The sequence below is a fragment of the Sipha flava genome, unplaced genomic scaffold (assembly GCF_003268045.1).
Source record: "Sipha flava isolate LNK unplaced genomic scaffold, YSA_version1 34_pilon_pilon, whole genome shotgun sequence".
In the NCBI taxonomy this organism is placed as follows: domain Eukaryota; kingdom Metazoa; phylum Arthropoda; class Insecta; order Hemiptera; family Aphididae; genus Sipha; species Sipha flava.
This window is the reverse complement of record NW_020273045.1, coordinates 2,192-2,775: the sequence shown is the minus strand read 5'-3', so window position 1 is coordinate 2,775 and position 584 is coordinate 2,192. Positions and strand designations below refer to the sequence as shown.

General features: G+C 21.1%; 1 long non-coding RNA gene across 2 annotated transcripts in view; it reads right to left on the bottom strand.

Moving 5' to 3' along the window:
- Positions 1–429: 429 nt before the first annotated feature.
- Positions 430–584, bottom strand: part of LOC112687475 — a 798-nt gene continuing 643 nt past the window's right edge. For both annotated transcript variants that reach the window (XR_003148982.1, XR_003148981.1), the window contains one exon: positions 430–529. This is a non-coding gene — a long non-coding RNA (uncharacterized LOC112687475). The remainder of the gene's footprint in view (positions 530–584) is intronic.

Sequence of the window (584 nt, the reverse complement as noted above, 5' to 3'; positions counted from 1 at the left end):
AATTAAAAATTATCAAATTTATACCTTTTAAAATGAAAAGGTAAAAATTAAAAGGGGATCCCAGCTCCTGGAGGAATTTTGATTTAGGTAGATGAAAAAAAAAAATAAATGAATTAAAATTTGAAACAAGATTAGATCAACTTAAATCTAATTATATTTTATAATGATGAACTAGATTTATTAAAAGTTAATTATAATTAGTTAATTTTAATCATATGATTCAAAAGTTTTAAGATATTTTATGTAAATTAAGTGAATTAAAATTTGAATATTTTGAAAAAATTAGATATTTCTATATAAATGGAATTATATTTTATACTGATGAACTGGATTTATTAAGAGTTAATTATTATTAGTTAATTTTAATCAAATGATTTAAATGCTTCAAGATATTTGATGTAAATTAAATGAATTTGATTTTTATACCATTAAATATTCAAAGTGTAGAGTTCAGAAGTAGAAATGAAAAGGGGATCCCCGGCTCCCGGAGGAAAATTGATTTGGGTCGGTCCAAAAAAAAATCCAAGTTCTGAAAAAGAAACATAAAAATAAATGTATTATAATTTGAATATATTGAAACAAAA